The sequence below is a fragment of the Eschrichtius robustus genome, chromosome 1 (genome assembly GCF_028021215.1).
Source record: "Eschrichtius robustus isolate mEscRob2 chromosome 1, mEscRob2.pri, whole genome shotgun sequence".
In the NCBI taxonomy this organism is placed as follows: Eukaryota; Metazoa; Chordata; class Mammalia; order Artiodactyla; family Eschrichtiidae; genus Eschrichtius; species Eschrichtius robustus.
In genome coordinates this window covers 30,990,036-31,015,532 of record NC_090824.1, presented here as the reverse complement: position 1 = coordinate 31,015,532, position 25,497 = coordinate 30,990,036, and the positions used below count along the sequence as shown (strand labels likewise).

The 25,497-nt window shown below is 41.5% G+C and overlaps 1 protein-coding gene across 3 annotated transcripts in view; it reads left to right on the top strand.

The window, feature by feature from the left end:
• Positions 1-25,497, top strand: part of SIPA1L1 (signal induced proliferation associated 1 like 1) — a 502,626-nt gene that overhangs the window by 63,040 nt on the left and 414,089 nt on the right. The window contains exon 1 of one of the 3 annotated variants that reach the window (XM_068543417.1): positions 20,438-20,456. The exons of the other annotated variants lie outside the window; for them this stretch is intronic. The gene's annotated coding sequence lies outside the window, so the exon portion shown is untranslated. Of the gene's footprint in view, positions 1-20,437; positions 20,457-25,497 lie in introns of those variants that run through there. 3 annotated transcript variants of the gene reach the window in all.

Here is a 25,497-nt window from a genome sequence, read left to right as displayed (position 1 = left end):
TAAACATACCTATAGACAACATTTTCCCTGGGTCCTACACTATGCCCTTCTGAACAAATTTATTGAAGAATCATCAACAGGTTTCTCAGGCTTCCAAGAAAGTCAGTCATAGTCTCCTGCTATTTTAGAAATAGATGTTATATAAGCCCTTAAAATTATAGATTGTATAATTTTTTTAAAACTTAGAAATAATATGGCTTAAGCATCTCCTCTTATAGATGAGAAAAATTTAGGCCCCCAGTTACCCAACTAGCTAATGATGGAACCCAGGACAAATTAGTGCTATTAGCAGTTTGTGTTCTCAAAACCTAACTGTGTCCTTCACATTGCCTGAGAATTCATTCTTACTTATTGTCAGTGCAGCAGGCATAGCTAGTTGTTTACCCAATATCTCTTTTTTCCTTCCTAAAAACACTAACTACCCAGCTTCCCTTGCAGCCAGACTTAGTTCTGGCCAGTGAGATATAAATGGAAATCCACTGGGTGAGGGCTTTCAGGAAAGCCATTGTCTTCCTGATTTAAAAAGAGCAGGCTATATAGCTGGCATGCAATTTCTTTACCCTTCTCCATGTTTCCTCCTGAAATGAAGACACGCTATCTGGAGTGTCAACTGCCATATTGTCCCTAGGGTGACAGAGAAGGACTATAAAAGGAGTCTGGGCATTGGTGACATTCTGAGCCCCTGCATCAGCCTCAGACTGGCTCTTCTTGTTGCTTCTTATTATACTAGAAAAATAAGCCCCTTTTCGGTTAAGGGACTGCGGTCCTATTTTACATTCCTCTCGATTCCCAAGAAGAATAGAGGCTGTGGGGTATAAACTCTGCCATAGCTAAATTCATCTTGCCTTATTCATTCTTAGAGGAGGAAGGGACCATCTTTCTTTCCAAACGTAACCATTTCCATCTCTTTCTGTCTCCTTCCATTTCCTTTTCTTTTTTGACATACCAAAATGTTTATTTTGTATTTATGAATACTATTATTGTTATTACATCTTAGTTTGGTAAAGTACTTGGAAGAACAATATTTTATTAAAGAATTTATCAAAAGTTTTGTAAGCTATAAAACACTAAATATAGATTACTTTATTAATTTTACTTTTTTTTTTTTAAAGCAACACAAGTGGACTTTTTTTTTTTTTTTAAGGGAATGCTATTTATTTATTTATTTATTTATTTAGGCTGTGTTGGGTCTTCAATTCTGTGCGAGGGCTTTCTCTAGTTGCGGCGAGCGGGGGCCACTCTTCATCACAGTGCGCGGGCCTCTCACCGTCGTGGCCTCTCTTGTTGCAGAGCACAAGCTCCAGACGTGCTGACTCAGTAGTTGTGGCTCACGGGCCTAGTTGCTCCACGGCATGTGGGATCTTCCCAGACCAGGCCTCGAACCCGTGTCCCCTGCATTGGCAGGCAGATTATCAACCACTGCGCCACCAGGGAAACCCATTAATTTTACTTATAATTTTAACTAATATTAGTTTTACCTCTGCTTCTACTATTACTATTTTTTTGTTTTTTGGTTTTTTTTAACATCTTTATTGGAGTATAATTGCTTTACAGTGGTGTGTTAGTTTCTGCTTTATAACAAAGTGAATCAGCTGTACATATACATATATCCCCATATCTCCTCCCTCTTTCGTCTCCCTCCCATCCTTCCTATCCCACCCCTCTAGGTGGTCACAAAGCACTGAGCTGATCTCCCTGTGCTATGCGGCTGCTTCCCACTAGCTATCTATTTTACATTTGGTTGTGTATATATGTCCATGCCACTCTCTCACTTCGTCCCAGCTTACCCTTCCCCCTCCCTGTGACCTCAAGTCCATTTTCTAGGTCTGCATCTTTATTCCTGTCCTGCTCCTAGGTTCTTCAGAACCTTTTTTTTTTTTTTAGATTCCATATGTATGTGTTAGCATACAGTATTTGTTTTTCTCTCTCTGACTTACTTCACTCTGTATGACAGACTCCAGGTCCATCCACCTCACTACAAATAACTCAATTTCGTTTCTTTTTCTGGTTGAGTAATATTCCATTGTATATATGTGCCACATCTTCTTTATCCATTCATCTGTCTATGGACACTTAGGTTGCTTCCATGTCCTGGCTATTGTAAATAGAGCTGCAATGAACATTGTGGTACATGACTCTTTTTGAATTATGTTTTTCTCAGGGTATATGCCCAGTAGTGGGATTGCTGGGTCATATGGTAGTTCTATTTTTAGTTTTTTAAGGAACCTCCATAATGTTTTCCATAGTGGTTGTATCAATTTATATTCCCACCAGCAGTGTAGGAGGGTTCCCTTTTCATCACACCCTTTCAAGTATTTATTGTTTCTAGCTTTTTTGATAATGCCCATTCTGACCGGCATGAGGTGATACCTCACTGTAGTTTTGATTTGCATTTCTCTAATAATTAGTGATGTTGAGCAGCTTTTCATGTGCCTCTTGACCATCTGTATGTCTTCCTTGGTGAAATGTCTATTTAGGTCTTCTGCCCATTTTTTAACTGGATTGTTTGTTTTTTTGATATTGAGCTCCATGAGCTGTTTGTATATTTTGGAGATTAATCCTTTGTCTGTTGTTTCACTTGCAAATATTTTCTCCCATCCTGAGGGTTGTCTTTTTGTCTTGTTTATGGTTTCCTTTGCTGTGGAAAAGCTCTTAAGTTTAATTAAGTCCCATTTGTTTATTTTTGTTTTTGTTTTTGTTTTTGTTTTTTAAACATCTTTATTGAAGTATAATTGCCTTACAATGGTGTGTTAGCTTCTGCTTTATAACAAAGTGAATCAGTTATACATATACAATATGTTCCCATTTCTCTTCCCTCTTGCATCTCCCTCCCTCCCACCCTCCCCATCCCACCCCTCTAGGTGGTCACAAAGCACCGAGCTAATTTCCCTGTGCTATGCAGCTGCTTCCCACTAGCTATCTATTTTACATTTGGTAGTGTATATATGTCCATGACACTCTCTTACCCTGTCACATCTCACCCCACCCCCTCCCCATATCCTCAAGTCCATTCTCTAGTAGGTCTGTGTCTTTATTCCCGTCTTGCCACTAGGTTCATCATGGCTTTTTTTTTTTTCTCCTTAGATTCCGTATATATGTGTTAGCATACTGTATTTGTTTTTCTCTTTCTGACTTACTTCACTCTGTATGACAGACTCTAACTCCATCCACCTCATTACAAACACCTCCATTTCATTTCTTTTTATGGCTGAGTAATATTCCATTGTATATATGTGCCACATCTTCTTTATCCATTCATCTGTCGATGGACATTTAGGTTGCTTCCATGTCCTGGCTATTGTAAATAGAGCTGCAATGAACATTTTGGTACATGACTCTTTTTGAACTATGGTTTTCTCAGGGTATATGCCCAGTAGTGGGATTGCTGGGTCGTATGGTAGTTCTATTTGTAGTTTTTTAAGGAACCTCCATACTGTTCTCCATAGTGGCTGTATCAATTTACATTCCCACCAACAGTGCAAGAGTGTTCCCTTTCCTCCACACCCTCTCCAGCATTTATTGTTTCTAGATTTTTTGATGATGGCCATTCTGACCGGTGTGAGATGATATCTCATTGTAGTTTTGATTTGCATTTCTCTAATGATTAATGATGTTGAGCATTCTTTCATGTGTCTGTTGGCAATCTGTATATCTTCTTTGGAGAAATGTCTATTTAGGTCTTCTGCCCATTTTTGGATTGGGTTGTTCGTTTTTTTGTTATTGAGCTGCATGAGCTGCTTGTAAATCTTGGAGATTAATCCTTTGTCAGTTGCTTCATTTGCAAATATTTTCTCCCATTCTGAGGGTTGTCTTTTGGTCTTGTTTATGGTTTCCTTTGCTGTGCAAAAGCTTTTAAGTTTCATTAGGTCCCATTTGTTTATTTGTGTTCTTATTTCCATTTCTCTGGGAGCTGGGTCAAAAAGAATCTTGCTGTGATGTATGTCATAGAGTGTTCTGCCTATGTTTTCCTCTAAGAGTTTGATAGTGTCTGGCCTTACATTTAGGTCTTTAATCCATTTTGAGTTTATTTTTGTGCATGGTGTCAGGGAGTGTTCTAATTTCATACTTTTACATGTATCTGTCCAATTTTCCCAGCACCACTTATTGAAGAGGCTGTCTTTTCTCCACTGTATATTCTTGCCTCCTTTATCAAAGATAAGGTGACCATATGTGTGTGGGTTTATCTCTGGGCTTTCTATCCTGTTCCATTGATCTATATTTCTGTTTTTGTGCCAGTACCAAACTGTCTTGATTACTGTAGCTTTGTAATATAGTCTGAAGTCAGGGAGCCTGATTCCCCCAGCTCCATTTTTCGTTCTCAAGATTGCTTTGGCTATTCGGGGTCTTTTGTGTTTCCATACAGATTGTGAAATTTTTTGTTCTAGTTCTGTGAAAAATGCCAGTGGTAGTTTGATAGGGATTGCATTGAATCTGTAGATTGCTTTGGGTAGTAGAGTCATTTTCACAATGTTGATTCTTCCAATCCAGGAACATGGTATATCTCTCCATCTATTTGTATCATCTTTAATTTCTTTCATCAGTGTCTTATAATTTTCTGCATACGGGTCTTTTGTCTCCTTAGGTAGGTTTATTCCTAGATATTTTATTCTTTTTGTTGCAATGGTAAACGGGAGTGTTTTCTTAATTTCACTTTCAGATTTTTCGTCATTAGTGTATAGAAATGCAAGAGATTTCTGTGCATTAATTTTGTATCCTGCTACTTTACCAAATTCATTGATTAGCTCTAGGAGTTTTCTGGTAGCATCTTTAGGATTCTCTATGTATAGTATCATGTCATCTGCAAATAGTGACAGCTTTACTTCTTCTTTTCCGATTTGGATTCCTTTTATTTCTTTGTCTTCTCTGATTGCTGTGGCTAACACTTCCAAAACTATGTTGAATAATAGTGGTGAGAGTGGGCAACCTTGTCTTGTTCCTGATCTTAGTGGAAATGGTTTCAGTTTTTCACCATTGAGGACAATGTTGGCTGTGGGTTTGTCATATGTGGCCTTTATTATGTTGAGGAAAGTTCCCTCGATGCCTACTTTCTGCAGGGCTTTTATCATAAATGGGTGTTGAATTTTGTCGAAAGCTTTCTCTGCATCTATTGAGATGATCATATGGTTTTTCTCCTTCAATTTGTTAATATGGTGTATCACATTGATTGATTTGCATATGTTGAAGAATCCTTGCATTCCTGGGATAAACCCCACTTGATCATGGTGTATGATCCTTTTAATGTGCTGTTGGATTCTGTTTGCTAGTATTTTGTTGAGGATTTTTGCATCTATGTTCATCAGTGATATTGGCCTGTAGTTTTCTTTCTTTATGACATCTTTGTCTGGTTTTGGTATCAGGGTGATGGTGGCCTCGTAGAATGAGTTTGGGAGTGTTCCTCCCTCTGCAATATTTTGGAAGAGTTTGAGAAGGATAGGTGTTAGCTCTTCTCTAAATGTTTGATAGAATTCACCTGTGAAGCCATCTGGTCCTGGGCTTTTGTTTGTTGGAAGGTTTTTAATCACAGTTTCAATTTCAGTGCTTGTGATTGGTCTGTTCATATTTTCTATTTCTTCCTGGTTCAGTCTTGGCAGTTTGTGCATTTCTAAGAATCTGTCCATTTCTTCCAGGTTGTCCATTTTATTGGCATAGAGTTGCTTGTAGTAATCTCTCATGATCTTTTGTATTTCTGCAGTGTCAGTGGTTACTTCTCCTTTTTCATTTCTAATTCTATTGATCTGAGTCTTCTCCCTTTTTCTCTTGATGAGTCTGGCTAATGGTTTACCAATTTTGTTTATCTTCTCAAAGAACCAGCTTTTAGTTTCATTGATTTTTGCTATTGTTTCCTTCATTTCTTTTTCATTTATTTCTGACCTTATCTTTATGATTTCTTTCCTTCTGCTGGCTTTGGGGTTTTGTTTGTTCTTCTTTCTCTAATTGCTTTAGGTGCAAGGTTAGGTTGTTTATTCGAGATGTTTCCTGTTTCTTGAGGTAGGCTTGTATTGCTATAAACTTCCCTCTTAGCACTGCTTTTGCTGCGTCCCATAGGTTTTGGGTCGTCGTATCTCCATTGTCATTTGTTTCTAGGTATTTTTTGATTTCCCCTTTGATTTCTTCAGTGATCACTTCGTTATTAAGTAGTGTATTGTGTAGCCTCCATGTGTTTGTATTTTTTACAGATCTTTTTCTGTAATTGATATCTAGTCTCATAGCGTTGTGGTCAGAAAACATACTTGATACGATTTCAATTTTCTTAAATTTACCAAGGCTTGATTTGTGACCCAAGATATGATCTATCCTGGAGAATGTTCCATGAGCACTTGAGAAAAATGTGTATTCTGTTGTTTTTGGGTGGAATGTCCTATAAATATCAATTAAGTCCATCTTGTTTAATGTATCATTTAAAGCTTGTGTTTCCTTATTTATTTTCATTTTGGATGATCTGTCCATTGGTGAAAGTGGGGTGTTAAAGTCCCCTACTATGATTGTGTTGCTGTCGATTTCCCCTTTTATGGCTGTTAGTATTTGCCTTATGTATTGAGGTGCTCCTATGTTGGGTGCATAAATATTTACAATTGTTATACCTTCCTCTTGGATCGATCCCTTGATCATTATATAGTGTCCTTCTTTGTCTCTTGTAATAGTCTTTATTTTAAAGTCTATTTTGTCTGATATGAGAATTGCTACTCCAGCTTTCTTTTGATTTCCATTTGCATGGAATATCTTTTTCCATCCCCTCACTTTCAGTCTGTATGTGTCTCTAGGTCTGAAGTGGGTCTCTTGTAGACAGCGTATATATGGGTCTTGTTTTTGTATCCATTCAGCCAGCCTGTGTCTTTTGGTGGGAGCATTTAATCCATTTACATTCAAGGTAATTATCGATATATATGTTCCTATTCCCATTTTCTTAAATGTTTTGGGTTTGTTATTGTAGGTGTTTTCCTTCTCTTGTGTTTCTTGCCTGGAGAAGTTCCTTTAGTATTTGTTGTAAAGCTGGTTTGGTGGTGCTGAACTCTCTCAGCTTTTGCTTGTCTGTAAAGGTTTTAATTTCTCCATCGAATCTGAATGAGATCCTTGCTGGGTAGAGTAATCTTGGTTGTAGGTTTTTCTCCTTCATCACTTTAGGTATATCCTGCCACTCCCTTCTGGCTTGCAGAGTTTCTGCTGAAAGATCAGATGTTAACGTTATGGGGATTCCCTTGTGTGTTATTTGTTGTTTTTCCCTTGCTGCTTTTAATAGGTTTTCCTTATATTTAATTTTTGACAGTTTGATTAATATGTGTCTTGGCGTGTTTCTCCTTGGGTTTATCCTGTATGGGACTCTCTGTGCTTCCAGGACTTGATTAACTATTTCTTTTCCCATATTAGGGAAGTTTTCAACTATAATCTCTTCAAATATTTTCTCAGTCCCTTTCTTTTTCTCTTCTTCTTCTGGGACCCCTATAATTCGAATGTTGGTGCGTTTAATGTTGTCCCAGAGGTCTCTGAGACTGTCCTCAGTTCTTTTCATTCTTTTTTCTTTATCCTGCTCTGCAGTAGTTATTTCCACCATTTTATCTTCCAGGTCACTTATCCTTTCTTCTGCCTCAGTTATTCTGCTATTGATCCCATCTAGAGTATTTTTAATTTCATTTATTGTGTTTTTCATCGTTGCTTGGTTCCTCTTTAGTTCTTCTACGTCCTTGTTAAATGTTTCTTGCATTTTGTCTATTCTATTTCCCAGATTTTGGATCATCCTTACTATCATTATTCTGAATTCTTTTTCAGGTAGACTACCTATTTCCTCTTCATTTGTTAAGTCTGGTGTGTTTTGACCCTGCTCCTTCATCTGCTGTGTGTTTTTCTGTCGTCTCATTTTGCTTATCTTACTGTGTTTGGGGTCTCCTTTTCACAGGCTGCAGGTTCGTAGTTCCCGTTGTTTTTGGTATCTGTCCCCAGTGGCTAAGGTTGGTTCAGTGGGTTGTGTAGGCTTCCTGGTGGAGGGAACTAGTGCCTGAGTTCTGGTGGATGAGGCTGGATCTTGTCTTTCTGTTGGGCACGTCCACGTCTGGTGGTGTATTTTGGGGTGTCTGTGGCCTTATTATGATTTTAGGCAGCCTCTCTGCTAATGGATGGGGCTGTGTTCCTGTCTTGCTAGTTGTTTGGCATAGGGTGTTCAGCACTGTAGCTTGCTGATCATTGAGTGATGCTGCGTCTTGATGTTGAGATGGAGATCTCTGAGAGATTTTTGCCGTTTGGTATTACGTGGAGCTGGGAGGTCTCTTGTGGACCAGTGTCCTGAAGTTGGCTCTCCCACCTCAGAGGCACGGCCCTGATGCCTGGCTGGAGCACCAAGAGCCTTTCGTCCACACGGCTCAGAGTAAAAGGGAGAAAAGATAGAAAGAAAGAAAGAAAGAAAGAGGCTATAATATAGTGAAGTAAAATAAAGCTATTATAAAGCAAAGCTATACAGACAAAATCTCACCCAGAAGCATTTACATATACACTCACAAAAAAAGGAAAAGGGGAAAAATTAATATATCCTGCTCCCAAAGTCCACCTCCTGAATTTGGGATGATTCGTTGTCTATTCAGGTATTCAACAGATGCAGGCACATCAAGTTGTTTGTGGAGCTTTAATCCGCTCTTTCTGAGGCTGCTGGGAGAGATTTCCCCTTCTCTTCCCTGTTCGCACAGCTCCTGGGGTTCAGCTTTGGATTTGGACCCGCCTCTGCGTGTAGGTCGCCTGAGGGCGTCTATTCCCCGCCCAGACAGGACGAGGTTAAAGGAGCAGCTGCTTCGGGGGCTCTGGCTCACCCAGGCCGCGGGGAGGGAGGGGTATAGAGGGGGCGTTGCGAGCCTGCGGCGTCAGAGGCCGGCGTGACGTTGCAGCAGCCTGAGGCGCGCAGTGCGTTCTCCCGGGGAAGTTGTGCCTGGATCACGGGACCCTGGCAGTGGCGGGCTGCACAGGCTCCCGGGAGGGGCGGTGTGGAGAGTGACCTGTGCTCGCACACAGGATTTTTGGAGGCGGCAGCAGCAGCCCCAGCGTCTCACGCCCGTCTCTGGGGTCCGCGCTGATAGCCGCGGCTCGCGCCAGTCTCTGGAGTTCGTTTAGGCGGCGCTCTGAATCCCCTCTCCTTGCGCGCCGTGAAACAAAGAGGCAAGAAAAAGTCTCTTGCCTCTTCGGCAGCTGCAGACTTTTTCCCAGTCTCCCTCCCAGCCAGCTGTGGTGCGCTAACCCCTTCAGGCTGTGTTCATGCCGCCAACCCCAGTCCTCTCCCTGCCATCCGACGGAAGCTGAGCCTCAGCTCCCAGCCCCGCCCGCCCCGGCGGGTGAGCAGACAAGCCTCTCGGGCTGCTGAGTGCTGCTCGGCACCACTTCTCTGTGCGGGAATGTCTCCGCTTTGCCCTCCGCACCCCTGTGGCTGCGCTCTCCTCCGTGGCTCCGAAGCTCCCCCCTCCGCCACCCGCAGTCTCTGCCCGCGAAGGGGCTTCCTAGTGCGTGGAAATCTTTCCTCCTTCACAGCTCCCTCCCACTGGTGCAGGTGCCGTCCCTATTCTTTTGTCTCTGTTGTTTCTTTTTTTCTTTTGCCCTACCCAAGTACGTGGGGATTTTCTTGCCTTTTGGGAGGTCTGACGTTTTCTGCCAGCGTTCAGTGGGTGTTCTATAGGAGCAGTTCCACGTGTAGATGTATTTCTACTGTATCTGTGGGAAGGAAGGTGATCTCCGCGTCTTACTCTTCCGCCATCTTCTCGTAAAATTCTATTTTTGTTTTTATTTCTGTTACTCTAGGAGGTGGGTCAAAAAAGATCTTGCTGTGGTTTATGTCAAAGAGTGTTTTTCCTATGTTTTCCTCTAAAAGTTTTATAGTTTCAGGTCTTACATTTAAGTCTTCAATCCATTTGGAGTTTATTTTTGTGTATGGTGTTAGGTAGTGTGCTAATTTCATTCTTTAACATGTAGCTGTCCATTTTTCCCAGCACCACTTATTGAAGAGGCTGTCTTTTCTCCATTGTATGTTCTTGCCTCCTTTGTCATAAATTAGGTGCCCATATGTGCTTGGGTTTATCTCTGGGCATTCTATCCTGTACCATTGATCTATATGTCTGTTTTTGTGCTAGTACCATGCTGACTTGATTACTATAGCTTTGTGGTATTGTTTGAAGTCAGGGAGCCTGATTCCTCCAGCTCTGTTTTTCTTTCTCAAGATTGCTTTGGCTATTCGGGGTCTTTTGTGTTTCCATACAAATTTTAAGATTTTTTGTTCTAATTCTGTGAAGAATGCCATTGGTAGTTTGATAGGGATTGCATTGAATCTGCAGATTGCTTTGGGTAGTATAGTCATTTTCACAATATTGATTCTTCCAATCCAAGAACATGGTATATTTCTCCATCTGTTTATGTCATCTTTGATTTCTTTCATCAGTGTTTTACAGTTTTCTGAGTACAAGTCTTTTGCCTCCTTAGGCAGGTTTATTCCTAGGTATTTTATTCTTTTTGTTGCAATGGTAAATGGGAGTGTTTAAAAACAGCTTTTAAATTTTCCTTCAGCTTTGGCTCCCTTCCAAAATACCATTCTTTTGCTTCACTTCACATCTAAAAATCTTGGGAGAAGAGACTCCCAAAGCCTGCCCTCCCTATGGCTAAAAATGAATTACGAATGCCCTGATTCAACCAACACCTTTCACTCTTCTTTCTATCTGAACTTTGTAACATTTGACATTGTTGGCCCACCTTTCCCATCTTGGACTCTGACCTCTCTTGACTTCTTGACACCACACTCTCCCACCTCTCTGACCCCATCGCTGCCCGGGCTCCTTCCCTGGCCCCTCTTTCCCTGCCTTGTCTTTGGATGCTGGTGTCCTCAGGTGTCCTGCTAGACTCTCTCTGTCCACACCTTTCTCTGGGAAGCCTCTCTCACTTATGTGGCTTGCTATTTGCTAATTGTCTACAAACTACTTACATATCCCCTAGTTGTTTTTTTCCTGAACTTCAGATCAATATTTTTAGTCAGTTCCAACTGCTGGAACTTCAAACTCAGTATGTCCAAAGCCAAAGCCGCAATTTCCCCTGTCCCCCCACCAAACCCCCTTTCTATAAAGTGAATAATCATACATCCAGGTATTCGAAGCAGAAACCTTAAACGTATAGTCAATCCTATTATAAGTCTAAAAATTTGAAATCATCCTTGAAAATTTTGTTGTACAAAATTGGTCGATGAAAACCACAGGGTTCATGGGGAAAATGAGCACAACGCTCAGAAACTTCATCAGTGACATTTTAAAAAAAAGAGATAGAAACATATTAAATGGTAGCATGGTCTTACACATGTTCAATAGTTGAGAAATATGTAAATAATAGAATAAATGTGGCACTTTGTAAAGACCTGAAGTTTGCTTGGGGAAGTGGGCATCAGAAGGGCTGCAGTTTGTGGGTTATTGTGACGTGGTGGAAATCAGGCAGAAAGTTGTCACCCCAGATGTGGATAAGTGTGACTCATAACACACATGGTGAACTGAGGAAGCTGGTAAATGTCTGAGGGGCGTGTGTGTGTGTGTGTGTGTGTGTGCACGTGCATGTGTGTATGCATGTGTATCATGCATTCCTAAACTAGGTGCAGTTTTCTGCCTTCACCTAGTGTTTTTTGAGGGACAGGTATGCTCAAAATGTTCCCTAATATCTCAGTAGGGTTGGAACAAATTTGAATTCTCAAAGCAAAGACTATAGTTGAACTACTGTGTCCTGAAAAACTCCATCTTTTCACCCACACAGGGCTTTGGTCGTGAATTCCCATGCATTTTGCTCCTATTCACATCCGTTCTCTTCTCCTCTTCACTTCTTCGCGGTCCCTGCCGCTGCGGCTCCAACCCGGACGCTCATCACCTCCCATGGCAACAGCCGCCCCCGCTCTTTCCACTGCAAGGGCCCTGTCCCGCCCCCATCAGAGGCTTGGGAACTGCCACACCTGCAGGCGTATCCCTGAGCAAACATCAGCCGGCGAGGGCTTCTGTTACTTGATCAGGACATGGCCCCTGATCCCTGAGCCATTTGTTCATTTTTTTTTTTTAATACTTTTATTTATTTATGGCTGTGTTGGGTCTTCGTTTCTGTGCGAGGGCTTTCTCTAGTTGCAGCAAGTGGGGGCCACTCTTCATCGCGGCGCGCGGGCCTCTCACTATCGCGGCCTCTCTTGTTGCGGAGCACAGGCTCCAGACGCGCAGGCTCAGTAACTGTGGCTCATGGGCCTAGTCGCTCCGCGGCATGTGGGATCCTCCCAGACCAGGGCTCGAACTGGTGTCCCCTGCATTGGCGGGCAGATTCTCAACCACTGCACCACCAGGGAAGCCCCCATTTGTTCATTTTAAGATGGGGCAGTGATAGCTTTCCAGTAGAGCTGTCGTGAGGATTAAAGGAGGGAATCTATGTAAAGCATCAACACAGCATCGAGCACATAGAAGCATTCAATAAGTGATTATTCTTCTTCCCCTTTCCTATTTCTCAATTTAAAAATAGAATTTTTAAATATTAAGAATACATGTACTGACTCTACACTTCCCGTGGGATCTAGTGCAATCCTTTGAGAAGGGCTTAGAAGACCCTCTCCACCTGGATCTGACACAGCTTTCAGCCTTGTATTCTTTATCCCCAGCCCAGCTCCCAAGTCACCTCCTTTTTTGAAATCTTCCCAGCTGCCTCCCTCATCCAGAAAAAAACTTTGTCTTTCCCCATGAACCCCACCATGCAATGTACATACACCTCTGATATAGCATCTCCCTAGTCCTATGTCGTAGATGCAGTTTGCCACCTGCCAAACACCCAGAGCTCTCACTCCATTCTCCTTTGCTAGCAGAACTCAGTTTTATTCAGGTATCTACTCCTGCCCCCATGAGACTCGAGGATGGTGACCTCATTCTCAGCATTAGGAATAGAACCTAACTAGTCTGTGCCCGTCAGAGTTATCTCATTCCCTTTGCCAGTGATGAAGTTTGGAATGGGCACATGACCTGATTCTGGGAACTAAGACATGAAGGAACGTCTGCTGGGAAATTTGTGAGAAGTGTCCTCTTCTCTTAAAAAAAAAAAAAAAAAAAGATACAGGAAGAAGTGGTTTTCTTTCTTCCTTTGGCTGTTGTGATATCTGATGTGATGGCTGGAACTGCTGCAGCCATATTATCTCTAGCCTGGTTTACACACCAGTGCACGTAGAACAGGGCAAATTCAAGAGTATTACAGAGAAGAGGAACTAAAATTTATGTAACGTTCATGGCAACTGCCCTACCTCTGGACTATTTGATATTTGAGGCAATAAATGTCTTTGTTGTTCAAGCCATTCTGAGTTAGGTTTTCTGTCACTTGTAGTGGAACACATCTTGATGAAAATTGGCATTAGAGTTATTTATGAGTCTCTCTCCCCAGTGATGTTGAGAACCCCAAAGAACGCCTTTGATTTTATACCCCCAGCACTAGGAAGCCCATGCCACTTACTGGTTGCTCAGCACATTTTTGTTGGATGGATGGATGGATGGATGGATGGATGGATGGACAGACAGATGAATCTTCTGGCATCCTGCCCATTGTGCTTTCCAGTATGTGCCTCCTTCTCAAATATCCTGCTAATCCTTTTATCCTTGACATTAGATAAAATATCAAGGGGAGGTAAGGTGTTTAGTCAGGAAGTCCAGAAAGCCATAAAACAGAAAGGCAGCCAAGATTGGTATCCTAGGAGTGCCTTAAGGTTAGTCAGGGTTCTTTCCAATGTCCCACAGCTGCTTTCATTCTCAACTCTGGCAAGAGCCTAGAGAAGATAAGCTATATATAGGAAGGTACCCATGCATTAAATCCAAGAAGGAAGGTGAACATTTTGTAACAAAATTGGAGAATGGTGACCTGTATTCCCAAACCACTGAAGTACCAACAAGCAGTCACTGAAGGGCCTGAAACCAGGGCCAAGTTTTCTTTGCAGACAGTAGTGTGCCGTAAACTGGCTCTTTGGAAGGAAAGTTGTAATTTGTAATGTTGTCCTCATTGTGTAACTTCTCCCCCCAGAGCTGATTTCAAGTAACCAAACGCTGAGCAGCTGGCTTGCGGGTGTAAGCTGGTTCCAGCACACTCTACCTACAGGGCAGTGGTCGCTCTGCTCAAGAGGCAAGATCAACATTGGCCAAGGCCCTGGAATTCCAGACCATGTGGGACTCTGGTTCCCTCTCTCAGGAATGGCACCTCCGTCTATCCAGGTGCCCAAGGGCGAAAGTCATGGAGAGCTACTTTACGGCCCCCTCTGCCCACTTCTAAACAGTGACCACATCTGCTCTCTTCCACCTCCAAAATATCCTTCAAACCCACCTATGTAGCTCCCTCCCCTCTGCTCCTGCCAGATCCAGGCCTTTATCTTCTCTGGCCCAGACATGGTCTCCTAATTGGTCTCCCTTCATCCACTTTCACCCCCTGAGTAAGTGTATTCATCATATTGTGCCTGAGTCATCCTCTGAAAATGCAAATCTGATCGTGTTAGTCTTTTGAGGAAAACCTTCACTGGCTCCCTGTAGCTTTAGGATTATGCCCAGTCCTTACCACTCTAGATGCAGCCCTACAGGCATGGCCCCGCCTTTACTAGCATTAACCCACTACCCTGGCCCTGGCTTACTATGCTTCAGCCTCTTTGATGTTGTTTTGGTCCCCCCAATGAGTCCATGCTTTTTCATGCCTAGAGTCTTTATATGTGTCTTTTCCTTTCCCTGGAAAGCTCTTCCCCTCCCCTCTTTATCTCCTCTATTCCTACTTATCCCTTAAGTCTCAGCTTAAAATCAATTCCTCCAGAAAGCCTTCCCTTGGATCCTCAGACTAGGTCAGATCCTCCTTTTTTAGATTCCAAAACATCCTGCATTTCTCTTTCCAGTTACCCTTTACCTGCCTTCCCCCCTGGGCCATCAGCTTCCTCACTGCTTATGGTGAGAAATGCTAGGCTCTGGAGGTAGCATTTTCCACATAGCAGCCAGAGTGGTCCTTCTAAAAGGCAAGTCAGCTCTTATCACTCCTCTGTTCAAAATTTTGAATGGCTTTGCATCTCTCTCGGCATAAGCTTCAAGGTCTGTAAGAGGGCCTCTAAAGCCCTACAGGTCTGGCATCTTCGGTCACTCTCACCCTCTCTTACTCTGCTCTAGCCACACTGGCTTCCTTGCTTTTCCTTGACTATGGCAAACATAATCCTGCCTCAGGACCTTTGCATGTGCTGTTTCTTCTGCAAGAAAACCACAAGGCTCACTCCCTCATTTTCTTCAGATCTCTGCTCAGATGTTACCTTATCAGAGAAGCCTTCATGGTCCAACCTACCTCACTCTAATATTTGTTTTCCAAAACCACCAAGGAATTCTCTGATTCTCAGTGGACACTGATTGGGTGTCCTACAAATTAAATTAAGTTCTGACACTATCTACCTGGAGATAGTGTTATATTCCACAGGTTAAGAGCTCAGTCCCATAAGACGGCCTCCACTTCAGGGGCCAATCACAAGTCCAGGTTGTTGCCTGTGCTTCTGACTGACTAGCTATAAACAGGAGATTCCTACAACTCCCTCCTGAGGTTTGATTAATTTGCTAGAGTGGCTCAGAGAAAGCAGAGAAGCATTTACTTACATTTACCAGTTTGTTATAAAGGATATTATAAAGGATAAAAATGAACGCCAGATGAAGCAGTACATAGGGCAAGGTCTGGAAGGGTCCCAAGCACAGGAGCTTCTGTCCCCATGTAACTGGGATGTGCAACCCTCTGGCATGTGAATGCATTCACCAACCCCCAAACTCATCAAACCTTTCTCTCTCTCTCTTTTTTTTTTTTAGTTGAAGTATAGTTGATTTGCAATGTTGTGTTAGTTTCAGGTGTACAGCAAACTGATTCAGCTATATATATATACATACATATGTATATATATATATATATATATATATATACACACACATACATATATATATATATATATTCCTTTTCAAATTCTTTTCCCATATAGGTTATTACAAAATACTGAGTATATTTCCCTGTGCTATACAGTAGGTCCCAGATCTCATTGTTCAAGAGTTTTTATAGAGCTTAATCTGTAGCCCCCTCCTTCCCTGTCCCAGAAGTCAGTGGTGGGGCTGAAAGTTACAGCCTTCTAATCTCAGGGTCTTTCTGGTGACCATCCCCATCCTGAGGGCCTATCTAGCAGCCCGACGCTATCATCTCATTAGCATAAATTCAGGTGTGCTCAAAAGGGGCTCGTTAATGAATACAAAAGACACTCCTATCACTCAAGACATTCCAAGGGTTTTAGGAGCTTTGTGACAGGAATTGGAAACAAAGACTAAATATATTTCATATTATACCACACCTTGCAAACCCTCATCTCATCAGTATCTCTCCCCCTTGCCCTGCTTTTTTTTCCTTCTTAGCCCTTATCACAACATGACAAATTACATACTTATTGGCTCATTGTTTATTGCCTGTCTCTTCTCCTCTAGAAGATGAGCTCCAGGAGAGCAAGGATTTCATCTATTTTGATCACTCTGTGCCCCTGCCATCCAAAACAGCACCTGGCCTAACAGTACTTCCCTTATAATGATTTATTCAATTGCTGAATCCTGGAAAGTTTTGTGGAAGAAGCTCAGAATGGCTCTGGTACACTGCTGGTTGTTTTTAGTTACATTGCCCCCAGGTGATACATTTACTTGTATTTTCTGGTAATAGCCTTCCAGCATTGGTCACTCTACTTTTCCACTAATTCACCTTTGTGTGGAGAAAATAGTCCCCTAGGCCATAGTTCTAGCACTTACCATGTACAGTTAGATGCAGCTTTTGAGAAGAAAAAATAGAAGGGTTTGAGGAGACTGTACAATCTCCCTGTGCTTTGGCACACTCTGAGGAAAAAGGAAAGACACTTTAATACCAAAGGTCAGAGGCACAGTTTATTTTATCCTCTGTCCCTCAGAAGAAATTACTTTTAGTTTAAAGAACAGGCCCAGGTAATTTCTATCAGTAAACAATGGGAATTTTAAAGTGAATGGATTAACATACCCATATTTGCTCAGTACGAACCAATCAAAAGAATTTCTTTTGTTCCTTCTTGTCTTAAGGAAAGGATAGTATCAGAGGGTAGGGGGTTTTCTGGGATTCCTTAGAAACGACTTGAAAGTGATAGATCAGATTTGGAGTGAGGGGTGGTTCATGTCCATTAGAAAGGGGGAGAGAGACAGAGAGTCAGAGACAGAGAGAGAAACAGAGATGCATCTGGATTTCTAACATTGTCATGAGAAATGCCATCTCCTGGTTGGGCTAGAACTGAACCCATGTCCTGCCACGAGGCTGACTAGATGCTTCTTGGGCCATTTCGACTGCCCTCTATCCTTGTCTAACCTTGGTTCTGCCCTGACTTGCTGCTTTGGCTGGAGAAGTTCTTTAACATACCTCAGGCTCTGTTTGTAAAATGCAGCCTGGACCCTGTAGAGCAGGACGCTCAAGTGCACAGGCTCTAGAACTTGATGGCTTGGGTTCTAATCCTGGTTCTGTAAGGTACCAGATTCCTGAATTGGGCAAGTTATTTAACCTCTCTCACATATAAAATGAGGAAGGCATGTACCCACCACACTTAAGGTTGTTATAAGGATTAAGTGATGGCTTAATCCAGAACAGTGTCTGGACTTCCAGACTGCCTGGGCAGACAGTGTCAGGACAGGCAGCATCTGGATCCTGGAAGCCCTGTGTGTGGTTTTTGTCACCAACTTGTGTGTCCCTGAATGAGTTTCTTATCCAGAATCTTTACTTTCTCTGTTTACAAAATGATGGGCAACCATTGCCAGCACACCTGCTCAGAGGCTTGTCAGTATGGGGATGCAGTAGTGGGAGCAGGAAAGGACCTTCCCTGGCAGGTGTGGGGACTGACACAGAAGCTTGGCAATGGTGTGCAAGGTCGCCCTTGGCCTGACTGTTTAGTCCTAGCCTGGAGACAACGGCAGTGTTGCCACACAATGATGTCAGGGGCTAGGCACACATGTCAGAGATGAAGATTCACAGACTACAGCTAGGATATGTACACTCTACAGAGATGAGAAGAAAAACAGAGCAAATTCCCACACGTGCTGTCCTATGGCACCAATACCTATTCTCCAACCACCTGAAGAATTTGCCTGCAGGGATGGCAATGAAAATGTGGCCTTGTTGGACAAGGTCTGGAAAATGTGAATGAGGAAAAAAAAGCTTACGGTTCCATCAGAAAATGCCATATATCTCACGAATGCAGCAGAAGCTCTGGCTGTGGTTAAATGGGAGGCGCTGGTCACAGAGCAGAGGGGAGAGCTCAGAGTCCGTCAGAGCGCCAGCTGTGGTCTCAGAGGGCATCACGAACCCAGAGGGCATTCCCAAGGGAATGAGTGATGCTGGGCTGCATTCCAGGAAGACAGCATCTCTGTGGGAGGAGGAAGGCGAGTGCTCTGGCCTCTGCTGCTCCTTATAGCTGGTGGATTACAACCCCCTACCATGGGCACACAGTAGTTCCCTACTGCCCCTCCTATGGGCAGAGCCTATAAAGACAACACCTGAAGCCATCATGCTACGTACTTGGGGTAGAGACCCGGATTTTAATCATTTGGAGATGGTTTAAAGACCCATAAAAAAATGAGAGGAAAAGGACATAGAGCAAAAGTCCAACAAAGGAGGAGAAGAGGGAAAGGATGGGGACCAAGTCTGAAGGAGACTGCACGCAATCCACAATGGGGACACATTGTGCTGGTCACCGAGGTGGGAGAAACTCAGCCCTCCTGGAATTAGCAACTCAGGAAAGCCAAGGACACAAGTACAAAATAATGCCAGGACAGCTATAAAGCAAAAGTCAACCAGTACAAAATAATGAAAAACCCCAAAGAGGGATTGCATAGAAGTAAAGAATATTCTGGGGCAGTTGGTGAAGGCTGCTTAAGAAGTGAGTTCTGAGCCAGGCTGAGTTGAGAAGAGGATGAGAGATGTACGCTGAGTAAAGGAGAGAGAAGGAAAGTTAAGGCACCATTTCAAAGGAGGCTGAGTTTTTTTTTAATTGAAATATAGTTGATTTACAATATTGTATTAATTTCTACTATACAGCAAAGTGATTTAGTTATACATATACATACATTATTTTTCATATTCTTTTCCATTATGGTTTATCACAGGATATTGAATATAGTTCCCTGTGCTATACAGTAGGATCTTGTTGTTTATCTTGTTTGCATCAGCTAACCCAAAACTCCCACTCCATCCCTCCCCCCCACACCCCCTGCAAAGGAGGCTGAGTTCTGCAACATGATGCACTGGAGAGACAACCTTGGATGTGAATCCCAACAGCTTGATTTACAGCTCTGTGACTTTAGGGTTCTCTCAACTTGACTTTCCCATCATTGTAAAGTAAGCATTATAATATCTCCTTCTTGAGTGATAGTGAAGAATAAGATAATGTATATTGTAGGGCCCAGCATTGTGCTTAGCATGCAGTAGGCACTTAATACGTGGTAGTTCCCTTTCTCTTTCCAGTCTTTCATATAAATCCATTGCTCAGGCTCCAATCAGCATAAAGTCATGTTCTTTTACATCTGGTAGAGGTCATTACTTGCTCCAGAGTTATCCTATGCTCTCAGGTTCTAAAAAGAAAGTGGCTCAAAAGAGTAAAAATACCAAAAATGGAATTGTGACAAAGTAATCACTGTACTGGAACTTCCTGTTTATTTGTCTATTTCCTCCAGCTTCTTGAGAATGGGAACCATGTGTTATATCCCCAGTGCTCAACACAGTATCTGGCACACAGTTAAACCTTGATAAATATTTTCAAAATGAATGGGAACCATGTTTTACATCCCCAGTGTTCAACACAGTATCTGGCACACAGTTAAACCCTGATAAATATTTTCAAAATGGATGGAAACGGGTGAGGAAAAATGGGCAGATGGCCAAAGAATTAGGTGTGATTATACAGAGAGCACTATGAGAAACTGAGTGTAAGAACAAAAAACAGAAGTACACAAACAAGGAAGAGAAGAATGTCTTTAAAACTTGAAGAGGATTAGACAGATCACCACATATACATGGTAAATACTAAAAGAAAAGAGCAAGAATAGAAATGAGAGCGACAGAGAGAGAAAAAGAGAGAAATTGAGAGAGTCATTTCCAACTTGTAAAAGCCATAGGGATTCTACAACGCAGAACAGCTGGGTCCTGTGTCCTGCTAAGACAATGCAACGGGCTTTTTCAGTTATAGGAGGAAGAACAAGGAAGACACAGTCCTTTTGCTTGGGGCAAGATGTGTAATTATAACAGATGACAGAGGAAACAGAGCTACTGGGTCCGGCAGTGCTCCTGCCTCCCAGGAAGAAAGGAAGCTCTTCATCCTGGAAGGGGAGCTACAGGAGGTGGTGAGCACGAACGGAAGCCAGGGGTCCAGAGCTCCGAGAATCCCAGGTGGATTTGAGTCTCTCCGCCCAAGTAAGGTATGTCATCTCAGAAGTCAGAAGGAACTTGTTGCAGATAAACTTGCTGTCCTCTTCTCGTGACCTGTGACAGGCCATAAAGACCTGGAATGTTGTTTTTAAACTCAAGGGGTGCAAAGGATAAAAAAGCGAGATCTCAATATAGCTCAGACCAGTTGTTTCCAAATGATGGCTCTCAGATCCCTCCTGATGCCCTTTTTTAAAAAATGCAGTCTGAGGCTACAGAACTCAAACATAGAAAACTGGTCAAAGCAGAGATGCTCTGGGTGTCATAGGGAAAGGAGGCTAGGAACACCCCCATTTTGCCTCCCCCTCTCTCCCTGGAAAGGGGGCATACTCTGAGACACTCTATTGAACCCCAGAGTGAAAACCACCTCTCTAGATCAGGAAAGTTGACATTTGCTGAATAAATCATTCGTTAGCTCCTATAAAGGGAAGCAGTGAACCCTGGAGGCCAGCAAGCTGGGGTTGCCTAGGAAAGAACAAGGCCAGACCAACTTCATTTCCTTTTCCATAGGCTGTTGGTGGAATGCTACAGCAGAGTTCATCAAGGCTTGAGCAACATGTATAACAACATCTTTCATTATAGCATTACAAACAAAATGAAGTTTCTATGATGATGCCATTGGGTGGATGCAGCACAATTAAGAGCATCCCCAAAAGTTGTTGGTTAAAGGGTTAATGCAAACTTCTGGGGAATTTCTAATGGCCTGCCAAGGGACTCTTTTCAGTCAGCTCTTTTTTGACATTTTAATCAATAATTCTAGCAATAATTACCTTTCATTAGATGCTTAATATATTTGAGGCATGGTGCTAAGCACTTTATATTCAATCCTAAAAGCAGGTACCATTTTTATCTCCACTTCATAGGCTCAGAATGGACAATTAGTTTATTCAACATCGTATAACTAGCAAGTGGAGGAGTGAGGACTATGCCTAATGGATTCCAAACACTTTGCTATTACCCAGATGAAGACGTTGGTGACACTCTTACGACATGAAACTATCAGGGATAAGTAATGAGTCAGATAATAAAATTATCATCCAAAAAGATCAGCAGTTCAAAATGGTGGATCACATTTAAAATAATGAATGTAAACAGAAAGAATAACTGAAGGTCTAAAACAAAACACACAAAAAACCCGCTACCTACCTCCAAGATAGGAGAGATATGGCTTAACTGCAGCATGTGTAAAAGAGTCTTGGAGGTTTTAATTAAAGACAGACTTGTCATGAGTAAATGGTGAAATATAGCTGCCAAAAATGTTAACATGAACTTAAGCCATATTAATAGGCTTAGAGGGTCCCAAACAAAGGAAGGCCCAAGTCTGCTCAGACCTGCAGTGTCCTTGCAGATATGTCATTGTCATATCTGCAGTGTTCTATGCTGGGAATCACATTAGAAGAGGGATGGTGATAAAAAGAAATCCAGTCAAGATGGCCAAAGATGTGGAAATGATTTGGGAATACTTATCCTAGAAAGAAGTAGAGACTGGGAATAGGAGAGCCATTTGCAAACATATGAAGGGCCACTTCTCAGGTTGCTGCTTGTAGCAGGAGTGTACTTTGCTCTAGCAGAGAGAACCAGCCTATAGGGACACTCTGACTGTGTGCCTTCAATATTTATGACCAATAGAGGCCCCAGGACCTGGCTACCAGATGGAGTTTCCAATACTAATCTTCCAAACAAGTCTTTGGAGAGTTTCAGGTAAAGATGGTAAGGAAAACTGGTTCCCAGATTAATATGCAATAATATGCAAATAATAAAACCTGCCTCTCCAAACAAAACAAAAACAACCAACTAACCAATAAACATACAAACAAGCTTCACTAACAACAACCAAACAAGGAGAAAAGTACAACTTCTTCCAGAGGGCAGACAGCAGAAGCAAGAAGAACTACAATCCTGCAGCCTGTGGAATGAAAACCACATTCACAGAAAGACAGACAAAATGAAAAGGCAGAAGACCATGTACCAGATGAAGGAACAAGATAAAACCCCAGAAAAACAACTAAATGAAGTGGAGATAGGCAAACTTCCGGAAAAAGAATTCAGAATAATGATAGTGAACATGATCCAGGACCTCAGAAATAGAATGGAGGCAAAGACTGAGAAGATGCAATAAATGTTTAACAAAGACCTAGAAGAATTAAAGAACAAACACCTAGAAGAAATAAAGAATAAACAAACAGAGATAAACAATACAATAACTGAAATGAAAAATACACTAGAAGGAATCAATAGCAGAATAACTGAGGCAGAAGAACGAATAAGTGACCTGGAAGACAGAATGGTGGACATCACTGCCATGGAACAGAATAAAGAAAAATGAATGAAAAGAAATGAAGATATCCTAAGAAACCTCTGGGACAACATTAAACACACCAACATTCGCATTATAGGGGTCCCAGAAGGAGAAGAGAGAGAGAAAGGACCCGAGAAAATATTTGAAGAGATTATAGTCAAAAAATTCCCTAACATGGGAAAGGAAATAGCTACCCAAGTCCAGGAAGCACAGAGAGTCGCAGGCAGGATAAACCCAAACAGAAACATGCCGAGACACATAGTAATCAAATTGGCAAAAATTAAAGACAAAGAAAAATTATTAAAAGCAACAAGGAACAAACGACAAATAACATACATAGGAACTCCCATAAGGTTAACAGCTGATTTCTCAGCAGAAACTCTATGAGCCAGAAGGGATTGGCACGATATATTTAAAGTAATGGAAGGGAAGAACCTACAACCAAGATTACTCTACCCAGCGAGGATCTCATTCAGATTCAACAGAGAAATCGAAAACTTTGCAGACAAGCAAAAGCTAAGAGAATTCAGTACCACCAAACCAGCTCTACAACAAATGCTAAAGGAACTTCTTTAAATGGGAAACACAAGAGAAGAAAAGGACCTACAAAAACAAACCCAAAACAATTAAGAAAATTGTCATAGGAATACACATATCAATAATTACCTTAAACGTGAATGGATTAAATGCTCCAACCAAAAGGCACAGGCTTGCTGAATGGATACAAAAACCAGACCCATATATAAGCTGTCTACAAGAGACCCACTTCAGACCTAGGGACACATACAGACTGAAAGTGAGGGGATGGAAAAAGATATTCCATGCAAATGGAAATCAAAAGAAAGTTGGAGTAACAATACTCACATCAGATAAATTAGACTTTAAAATAAAGAATGTTACAAGAGACAAGGAAGGACACTACATAATGATCAAGGGATCCATCCAAGAAGAAGATATAACAATTATAAATATATATGCACCCAACACAGGAGCACCACAATACATAAGGCAACTGCTAACAGCTATAAAAGAGGAAATCAACAGTAACACAATAACAGTGAGTAACTTTAACAACTCACACCAATGGACAGATCATTCAGACAGAAAATTAATAAGGAAAAACAAGCTTTAAATGACACAATAGACCAGATAGATTTAATTGATATTTATAGGACATTCCAACTGAAAAGAGCAGATTGCACTTTCTTCTCAAGTGCACAGGGAACATTCTCCAGGATAGATTACATCTTGGGTCACAACTCAAGCCTTGGTAAATTTAAGAAAATTGAAATCATATCAAGCATCTTTTCCAACCACAACACTATGAGATTAGAAATAAATTACAGGGAAAAAAACGTAAAAAACACAAACACATGGAGGCTAAACAATACCTTACTAAATAACCAAGAGATCACTGAAAAAATCAAAGAGGAAATCAAAAAACACCTAGAGACAAATGACAATGAGAACATGATGATCCAAAACCTATGGGATGCAGCAAAAGCAGTTCTAAGAGGGATGTTTATAGCAATACAAGCCTACCTCAAGAAACAAGAAAAATCTCAAATAAACAATCTAACCTTACACCTACAGGAACTAGAGAAAGAAGAACAAACAGAACCCAAGGTTAATAAAAGGAAAGAAATCATAAAGATCAGATCAGAAATAAATGAAATAGAAACAAAGAAAACAGTAGCAAAGATCAGTAAAAGTAAAAGCTTGTCCTTTGAGAAGATAAACAAGATTGATAAACCTTTAGTCAGACTCATCAAAAAAAGAGGGAGAGGACTCAAATCAAGAAAATTAGAAACGAAAAAGGAGAAGTTACAACAGACACTGCAGAAATACAAAGCATCATAAGAGACTACTACAAGCACCTCTATGCCAATAAAATAGACAACCTGGAAGAAATGGACAGATTTTTAGAAAGGTATAACCTTCCAAGACTGAACCAGGAAGAAATAGAAAATATCAACAGACCAATCACAGATAATGAAATTGAAACTGTGATTAAAAATCTTCCAACAAACAAAAGTCCAGGACCAGATGGCTTCACAGGTGAATTCTATCAAACATTTAGAGAAACGCTAACACCTATCTTTCTCAAACTCTTCCAAAAAATTGCAGAGGAAGGAACACTCCCAAATTCATTCTACGAAGCCACCATCACCCTAATACCAAAACCAGACAGAGATACTACAAAAAAAGAATATTACAGACCAGTGTCACTGATGAATATAGATGCAAAAATCCTCAGCAGAATACTAGCAAACAGAATCCAACAGCACATTAAAAGGATCATACACCATGATCCAGTGGGATTTATCCCAGGGATGCAAGGATTCTTCAGTATATGCAAATCAATCATTGTGACACACCATGTTAACAAACTGAAGAATAAAAATCATATGATCATCTCAATAGATGCAGAAAAAGCTTTTGACAAAATTCAACACCCATTTATGATAACAACTTTCCAGAAAGTGAACATAGAGGGAACCTACCTCAACATAGTAAAGGCCATATATGACAAATCCACAGCAAACATCATTCTCAATGGTGAAAATTGAAAGCATTTCCTCTAAGATCAGGAACAAGACAAGGATGTCCACTCTTGCCACTGTATTTCAACATAGTTTTGGAAGTTTTAGCCACAGCCATCAGGGAAGAAAAAGAAATAAAAGGATTACAAATCGGAAAAGATGAAGTAAAACTGTCACTGTTTGCAGATGACC